Source organism: Salvia hispanica, chromosome 3 (assembly GCF_023119035.1).
Source record: "Salvia hispanica cultivar TCC Black 2014 chromosome 3, UniMelb_Shisp_WGS_1.0, whole genome shotgun sequence".
NCBI classification, from domain to species: domain Eukaryota; kingdom Viridiplantae; phylum Streptophyta; class Magnoliopsida; order Lamiales; family Lamiaceae; genus Salvia; species Salvia hispanica.
Window position 1 is genome coordinate 38,856,460 of NC_062967.1, and position 8,792 is coordinate 38,865,251.

General features: G+C 34.2%; 1 non-coding gene across 1 annotated transcript; it reads left to right on the forward strand.

The window, feature by feature from the left end:
• Positions 1–1,840: 1,840 nt before the first annotated feature.
• Positions 1,841–1,937, forward strand: LOC125217211. The gene has a single exon (XR_007175630.1). It is a non-coding gene; the product is annotated as a small nucleolar RNA Z43 (small nucleolar RNA).
• The last annotated feature ends 6,855 nt before the right edge of the window (positions 1,938–8,792 follow it).

Here is an 8,792-nt window from a genome sequence, read left to right on the forward strand (position 1 = left end):
TCACTTCCACTTGACAATAATTTGAAATGTCACAAGATTTGAAAGATATTTATTACTACGATTATTTTAATTTTGAGTTACTATCAAATCTTCTATAAATAGTTAAATACCAATTCTATTAATAAAAAAATGCTCTCTCAGTGGAGAAGCTTATGTCCATCAAATCATGTGGAGTACAATTAATCATTCTCTCCCGGCTATGTATTCTAATTTATGTTTTTAATTATATTATTTTACCTTTTATGTTTGTCTTATTTTAGTTTCTTATCTTTTTTTTATTACTGTATGTTATTCTATTCATTATATTATTGCAAACCATTAAGAAAAATGAATGTGCAACTATTTTGTAAGATCTTCACTTATTTTTGCAGGTATACTTTTGCCTTGAGAAAGCTTCAAAAGTAACAATTTTGCACGAAGATATGAATCCACAACCTATTGGTTTAAAAAAATACATATTAATCCTATGGTAAGACAGAGTTACGTTTAGTTGGAGATTTGAGGCTATTCAGTTTTACCTTTACTAAACTCATAGAATTATCACATCACCAATTAGTCAATATGCATGAAATTATAAACAAGTCAAGATATTGATAGATTGGTTGAGTCTCTTGCTTTCAAGAGTAACATTACAAAGCGTAAATTAATTTACGTTAGCCATATCACTCCTTTTTCCACGTGTGTTTTTCTCCTAAGCTTGAATTGATATGCATTTTGTAACAAGGTCTTTCCAAGAGTCCTAAGTTATGAATCTAAGAACATGTTAAATGAGCTCAAGCACAACTCAGTTTTGAACTTTGTGCATCAACAGATATGCCAATTTCTTTGAGTGAGTTTAAATTTAGGCATATTAGAATTTAATTGGCTATTGAAAAAAACTTGAATTTAACTGATAATAATGTAGCATTGCTTTCCACGTCTATTGCTTGCGCAACATGAAGCGTGGAATTTGTGAGAAATTAATAATGTAGTATATAATTTTATTTAATTCGACCATTTAATTTTCATTCTCATTTTTAGCGTCTTTTCATATTTCAATACTTTGATTGATAACAAAATATAAAATACAATCCAATAAATGATATAATATGCTTACTTTGTATGATTGGCGAAAATATTTCTATAAAATAAATGAATTATTGAAACATTGCATTGGTTTAGTTTTCACTTACTATATACCTTATATTCAATAGAAAATAAAATGGATTGTGCATGCACGTGGATTATACTAGTTTAATTAATGGAAGAGTTTGTTTACTTATATTTATTAGCACTTAAATCTTTAGATATGCTTTTTTACACTGCTTAGATTTTAAACGCAGTGTTACTTTTGGAACTTAGTGCAGCCTGATTTTTTTATTATATATTTAAATTTTGATTCTGACAAATCAAGTTAATCTGTTCCTATTAGATACTATACTCCAGCCGTTCAAAAAAAAATAGAGCACATTTATCATTTTTGGCCGTTCACAAAAAATAGAGCAAATTCATTTATGGAAAATTTTTAACAAATAATATCCCTACATATCATTCCAGTAACACTACTTCTATCTTACTTTTTCTCCTTCTATCTTACTTTAATAATTCTACATTAAAACTCGTGTCATACACCAATTGCTCTATTTTTTTTGGACAGAAGGAGTACTTAATATTAGTAATTTGTGAGATTTGTTAAATCAAACCAAAATCACAACTACGTGCTAATTTATAAGTTAATTTTGAAATAACTAAGACTCTAATTATCACACCAAAATCACAACCACGTGCTAATTAAGTTAAGAGGCACCCTTTCATCACACCTACTCTCTCTCTCTCTCTCTCCAGAGCATGACGTTGGAGCAATTAATGATGAGTTGTGAGAGGTCCTCGTTCGTAGTAATGGCATACTATTTGCTTTGCCAACTATACTGTTATATCACCACTCATAACCCATAAACCTATAAGTCCTTCCAATTCAATATTTCCAATTCCCGTAGGGATTTAATTTATGTAACATAGTACTTAGTTTTATTAGTGATATTGTGAAAAAAACAATGCTTAACGGACCTCAATTTTCTCAGGCACAGAGAAGTGCCGATTCTTTCCACATAGGAGACACAATTAAAGTTGCCATTAAAAGAGATACTAGATGAGTGAACACTACAAAAAAATCGTTGTTTCCCGACCAAAAAGACCGAGCACAGAAAAATGTGCTCGGGAAATACCGAGCACCTTCACTCGTGCTCGCCAAAATACCGAGCACATCAAATGGTGCTCGGCAATGTCAAAAACTGGTGGCTTAGCTGCGAGCAATTACGAGCACGGTCAACGTGCTCGGCTTGGTAATTAACTTAGGGGACCTATGGCGCAACGTAAGTGCTCGGCCTTGTGAATATTTTTCACCAATACAGGCGAGCACCATACCAATGCTCGGAATATGGCGAGCACCGTATATGTGCTCGGGTAATAAGAAAAATAGTTGTGAAATTTTAATATTATTGTATTTGCCAATAGTGAGCACAATATATGTGCTCGAACAATTGAGAAAAATAAAGCTACTAGCACTAATTTATATGGTTCAAATAAAGCTAACGTAAAATTTTATAAATTCTCAATTTTACACTATTAATTATTGAAATATATAATGCTAGTCATGATTGAAAATATTACAAGTACAAAAGTTTTTTTAAATGCGAGCACACCAGAGGTGGTCGGAATTTGCCAAGCACCATTGTTCCTAAAAATATTAACACAGAGTGCTTAGCTCGGGTGATTTCACTAAGTCTTTTTATAAGGCAAGCACATTTGTGGTGGTCGAAATTTTGCGAGCACATATATTGTGCTCGGAAAATTGATAAAAATAACATTATAATTGACAATTAATTACACTACAAGAAAGTTGCTCGAACTATGAGGCCCCAAAAGTTGCTCGAAGTGTGCTCGTTATATTCAAAACTTGTTTAATTTTTCAATATATGTTGTTCGAATTGTTGATAATATTTTTTAAAAGGGCGAGCACTTATATCGTGCTTGGGATATTCCAACCACAACAAATGTGCTCGGAAATAAAAAAGACTTGTTTAATTTTTCAATTTTTCAATGTGCGAGGAGTATCCAAATGTGTTTTCTCATTCAACCCTGGCGACAAAGCAAGAACTGGAGCCCTCCAAGCCTTTTTAATGAAAAAATGTGTAGTTTAGTGTAATTTTGTAAGACAATCTTATCTTTATATATTTTTGTTAAACAATCTTATCTTTTTAATGTTATTTAAGCTTTGTTTTAAATTTTTATTATTTATTAATTTTTTAAATAATTAAAATTGTAGAATATATATATTAAAAAAATTCCAGGACAACATACTTCCCGAGCACATGGATATGCTCGCCGTTATGTCGAAGCGCTGTCAGTGCTCGTTACACTCAAACCTCATCCCTCCAAAATACCGAGCACCCACAGGCGCTTGCTGTATTCCGAGCACACATATGTGCTCGCCAACCTGCTTGAAGTAGTGGGGTGCTCGCTACATCCAAACCCCACCTCTCGAAACTGTCGAGCACATGGAGGTGCTCGCCCTGCCGAGCACATTGAAGTGCTCGCCACTGCCGGGTTAGTTGACCAGTTCGCCGAGCACCAAGAAGCGCTCGGATAAAAATGCCGACGAAGGGAATACCGAGCACCTAAAGTACTCGTGAAGTGCTCGGTAAAGTGGGATATGCCGAGCAAATTTCCCTTTTTGCCGAGCACCAAAGTGCTCGGGAAACAACTCTTTCTTTGTAGTTGAAGAAAAATCTAGAAAAAGAGAATACTAAATTAAACATTTGTCCACTATTTGTAGAGGGAAATAATATATTATGGAAATTTAACATTAAATTTCGTATCCTCAACTTTTTGCACTTATGGTAGATAGTGAGTGGCGGAGGAGGGATTTCGACTTTGGGGAGTCCAAATTACTATTAACAGTTGTGATGTATTTTTTTTCGATATTTGTCTCCCATCAAGTAGTTGTGGTATGAGTGGTAGGAAGTTAGGAGATAGTGGTATATAAATGGATAATGATTGACGAATAATAAAATGATGGTGAGAATAACTCCCTATGTTCCAGTAAATATGAAACATTTATTTTTCGAAACAAGATTTTATTTATTATTATTTTATAGTAAGTAAAAATAATAAAGAAGAAAATAAAAAATATAGAGATGATATTGTTTCTATTTTAATAATAGTAATAAATACGAAGAATTTTTTTATTGCAAAGTTTGTGCGAAACAAAAAATTAAATAAAATGTGTGCAACTTAAAGTTAAAACCTTGTGCATTTGAAATGATGGGAAGTATTAACAAAATAAAAAAATCAACAATATAAAGCAAAAATGGGGCATATTAAAAAAATATTAACAAAATAAAAAAGTATTAACAATATAAGGAAAAATGGAACATACTAAAAACATTAATAGGCCGAGTCATGAAAGCAATTGAAGAATAAATGTAATAGAAACGGCCTTCAACGGTTTCGAACTCGAATCTCTGAAAAGAGAGTCCAGATCTAGTGGATGAGTGCAGTAATGTTGTAAAGCTAATAGATACACTTTGATTTCATGTGATTTACTATCGAAAAGTATTCTCATGTGAGTATTTTATTTCGGCAGGTAGACTTTGAAATTTTTAATCTGTTCTCATCAGAAGATATGATATGACAACCAATTGCACTACTACTACTCTACTAAAGTGAGTATTACTAAAGTAATATTTGAAATAATAAATGGGTGATGTAGAAAATTAAATGCAAAATGGAACATTAATGTTGGAAGGGGAAATGTTGAAAATCCTTCCAACTTAAAATTTTCTTCTGAATGATGTTAATTATCTTCGTTTCTAATATAAAAGTAAAAAAAAATATTTTAAACTAAAAACATAAAACGTAAATTTTAAAAGAAGGAAAATTGGTTTCCCGTATAAAAGTGTTGGTGAATGGTGTCATGGTGACAGTAACTTGTTTTATACTGTTCACGTTGTAGGTTTGACAACTGTTCATATCTTCTCTCCAAAATTGAAGTTAAAAATTATACTATCAATCCAAAGAATATTAAAAAAAAAAAAACTGACTCAATTTTGATTTAAAGAAGAAACAATTACAATGCTCGACGCACACAACTCTTGCTATTGTACTTTAAATTATCAATGGTACTAATATTCAATCTCGTTTTTGTTTTAATGCAGTTTTGCATAGGGTGCACATGCTACATGTGGGCCTTAGCTTACCCTTGGTCTAATCAATGCGATGCCAGTCTAGTTCGAGCTATTGCAGTGCAAGGACTAGAAGATACTCCCTCCGTCCCATAATTTGGGACATTTTGACACAGCACGAGTTTTAAGAAATCTAATGAAAAGTGAGTTGAAAAAGTTGGTGAGATATGAGTCATACTTTTAAAATATTAGTTTTATAATAAAATGTGAGAAGGAATGAGTTAGTAGAATATGAGGTCCACTACAAAAAAATGGTACAAGTGAAGTGTGATAAATTATGTGGGACAACCCAAAATAAAATATTGAATCGAATTATCTGGGACTAGAGAGAGTAAAATGTGATAAAGAACGGAGATCAAGTAGTGTATAGTAAGGGGTACTATAAATGATGCCAGCCACATAAAATAAATAACAGTGAATCAGATGTGGGCCTTCCAATCATTTCCCTAGAGCATATGAAATGACATGGTGTACTAAGATTTAGGTGTCCGAGGTATATTACCATTAAAGTAGTTTTTTGTCCTCATCTAATGTAATTTTCACATGTTGCACGTTCCAAATTGTTAAATTGTGCGATTCAAACTGAAGCACAATACAAGTCGTTAAATTGAACTACTACTCAGTGTGCAAGTGGTATGGAGTACTCTCTCCATCCCACAAAAGATGTCACACTTTCCTTTTTAGTTTGTCCCATAAAAGATGTCATATTTTCTCTTTTAGAAAAAGTTCCTTCTCACATCAATTATAAAACTATATTTTCTCTCACCACTTAACACACAAAATAACATTTCCTAAAATCCCGTGCCATTTTCCAAGTGTGACAGGGAACGGATCCTCTGCTGTGGTGAGAACACAGCAGATGATGCTGTGCTTTCAAACGACGCCGTATAAGAGCTTTTTACAATTCAACTAAATGAACTAATAGAAGTGCTGCTACATTTTTTATTCTGCACAGCAATTTTACTCTCTTTCCCTACTTTCTTTTTTCTTTTCTATACGTCATTAATGAGATTGAATAATTACCTTCATCTTATCTCTTCCACCGCTAAACATCTCATCTTCTTTAATCTGTACTCTCCATATTTTTCTTTTTTCTTCAAAAGCTCGCTCTTTCCGATAAGTCCAGGTGTTTAATTTTTCTACTACAAATGTATTTTTCTTCAAAACACCTGATCATGCCTCAAATGTAATTTTTCATATAGAGTATTCATGTTTTTAAACAAGTATATTTGGATTATTTTTGTCCAATCATTTTTGCTAATAGAAATGAGATCAAAGTAGGAAGCAGATAAACAAAACTCATTAGATGCTAAGATCTTCTTATACATATCAATATCAAGCAAGATACGAAGTAAAACTGAAGTTACTAAGATCAAATTTTAAATTTTGATTGAACAGCAACTATTTTATTTTTTAAATAAATCCCAAACGTATCCATTCTCTCAAGTGTTTTCGTAGAGCAATTGAATGATAGGTGTTATTTGGCTGAAAGTTTGGCATCTGATTTTCTCGTCCAACTGTATAATCAGACAAAAAAAAATCCATGGGAGCTAATAAAAATACTTTTTTGATAGAGAATGATCAAAGGTAATATTATTGAAGTTTTTAGATGAGGACTATAGTTGTTTTATAGAGAGAATACAGAGATGGAGAAGTGATTTCTTATGTACGTTGCAGAATATAGAAATAAAGAAGGGAGAAAGAAGTTTTGAGCAGAAAGTTGAATCATAAAAAGCTCTTTGGAAGCACAGCATCCTCTGCTGTGTTCTCACCACAGCAGAGGATCCGTTCCCAGTGTGACATCGTCTCTGGGACGGAGGGAGTACTTTTTATGTTGACAGAGGTTTTAGTTTAGTTTTATTTGATAAAAATAATAATTAATTAAAAAAAATATTAATAGTCCCTTTATCCGCGAATAGGAGTCCCGTTTTTCTATTTTAGTCCGTCCGCGAATAAGAGTCTCGGTTCACTTTTACTATAAATGGTAATAGGGTCTCACATTTCATTTTAAACTAGTATATACAAGTAGGACCCATATATATTCCACTAACTTTTTTCCACTCACTTTTCTTCACATTTCTTAAAATTCGTGACACCGAGAAATGTGACTCCTAATGGCGGACGAAGAGAGTAAGAGCATCCGCATTGCGTCTCAATGCGGGCTCGATGCATCGAGACAATGATGCAAATCTGCATCTCGTCCCGGTCTAGTCGTGCGTCTCGTTCCGGAGGGGGAGCTGGAAAGCCAGCTCGCCACGCGCCAGCGCCACATGGCGAGCGTTGGCCCTAGGCGTGACACCGACTTGCCAGCCCGCGAGTGGGCGTCGTCAAGCTCACGTCATAAATAATTTTTTTAAAAAAAATCGATTTTAAGAATTTTTTTAGAACGGTAATATAACTGTTGTAACGGTAAAATTTTATTTTTATTATTATTTTTTTTAATTCTATAAGTACTCCTCTTTCATTCTTCATTCTACACACAAATACACATCTATTCTTCTCAAATCATCTCTTCCAATTTCTGTAAAATTGTCCGGTGACGGAAACTCTGGCGGCTCCGACGGCTACCGGTTGCGGTTCGTCGCAGGGCACCCAAGGCTCGTCGACGCAGGCGGCGTACCAAACACCACATTTTGATGTGGATGCATACTATCGTCCCTCCGCCTGCCGAGGTATGGGCAAACGCAGGGATTATCCCAAATTACAGAGAATTTCCGGATGAACGCACGCCTTCGGGGGGGAATGATTCGGTGGCGAAGTAGTTTTTATTATTTAATTTTAATTTAGAGTATTTTAATTTATGTATTTTTATTTTTTTATTTTTTGGATTTTTACAATATGAAAACTGTTCTTCAATTTTTAGTTTTTATGGCAAATGGTTCATTCTCTTCATTTTTCTAACACTCGTCGAGATTTTTTATGCCGATACATTTAAATATGATGGGGGACCGATTAATTATCCTGAATTATTACAACTTGATTAGATTTCTACCTACTATTCCAAAATTGTTTCAACATATTTCCTTTTACAGCCCAAACTTTTAGATCCAATACTGATTTTGGAGCAGAAAAATTTATTTGCAATATTGCTTATAGTATACTATATAGCTTATACAGCAATTTAATTGCTAAGGAGACAAATAAATAAAATATTTACAGCTTTGTTTATTGATCAAGATAGTCCGGGTTTAAGATACAAAACGTAAAATCTTAAACCTAGCTAGGTAGCGGAGGGGGTGGGGCCCAGTGTGAACTCAGCTCCACACTGGTGGAGGAGGAGGCGGCGGGTAGTCCATTTGGCCTGGGACCGGGGCTGGCGGAGGTGGCGGAAGGGGGAGGAGGAGACAGGGGAGAAGGGGGAGGTGGAGACCGAGCAACGCAGGACCCACACTGGGGGTCCAAGACGGAGGCGGAAATGAGGAGAAAGAGAGGGAGAAGAAGCATGTTTAACACTGGGCAATTTGGATAAGGTGAAATGGGATATGAAATGCCTGTGGGAAGACGGGGGTACTTATATAGAGAAATGCCGCTGCAGATTTTCAGATAAAATGAAATTTGAATCCCTCTGCA